This window comes from Nannospalax galili, unplaced genomic scaffold (assembly GCF_000622305.1).
Source record: "Nannospalax galili isolate Female #2095 unplaced genomic scaffold, S.galili_v1.0 scaffold2795, whole genome shotgun sequence".
In the NCBI taxonomy this organism is placed as follows: Eukaryota; Metazoa; Chordata; class Mammalia; order Rodentia; family Spalacidae; genus Nannospalax; species Nannospalax galili.
The window spans coordinates 76,745-77,282 of NW_008335229.1; the positions used below are offsets into that span (position 1 = coordinate 76,745).

General features: G+C 44.1%; 1 long non-coding RNA gene across 1 annotated transcript in view; it reads left to right on the forward strand.

The window, feature by feature from the left end:
• Positions 1 to 99, forward strand: part of LOC115069756 — a 9,934-nt gene extending 9,835 nt beyond the window's left edge. Inside the window, exon 3 of the long non-coding RNA XR_003848989.1 lies at positions 88 to 99. This is a non-coding gene — a long non-coding RNA (uncharacterized LOC115069756). The remainder of the gene's footprint in view (positions 1 to 87) is intronic.
• Positions 100 to 538: the final 439 nt, after the last annotated feature.

The window sequence follows — 538 nt, forward strand, 5'->3', positions numbered from 1 at the left end:
CATTCTTCACAATCTTAATATTTATATGGAAGGAGAAAAGACCAAAGATATTCCAAACAATCCTGAACAAAAGGAGTACAGCAGGAGCATCACCACACCTGATTTCAAGTTATACTACAGAGCCATCGTAATAAAAACGTCATGGTGCCAGCATAAAAACGGAAAGATCGGTGCAATAGAATACAGGTCCCAGATACAGGGCCTGATTTTTTACAAAGATGACAGCATCTTTAACAAATGGTTCTAGGAAAACTGGATGTCCATTTGCAGCAGAATGACCCTTACCTCTCGCTCTCATAAAAATAAGCTCAAGCCAGGCATAGCGGCGCACACCTTTAGTTCTAACACTCAGGAGGCAGAAGCAGATGGATCTCTGTGAGTTCAAGGCCAGCCTGGTCTACATAGTGAGTTCCATGCCAGTTGGGGCTACCCAGAGATCCTGTCTCAAAAAGACCAAAAAATAATAATAGCTGGGCATGGTGCCACGCACCTTTAAACCCAGTACTCAGGAGGCAGAGGCAGGCAGATCTCTGTGAGT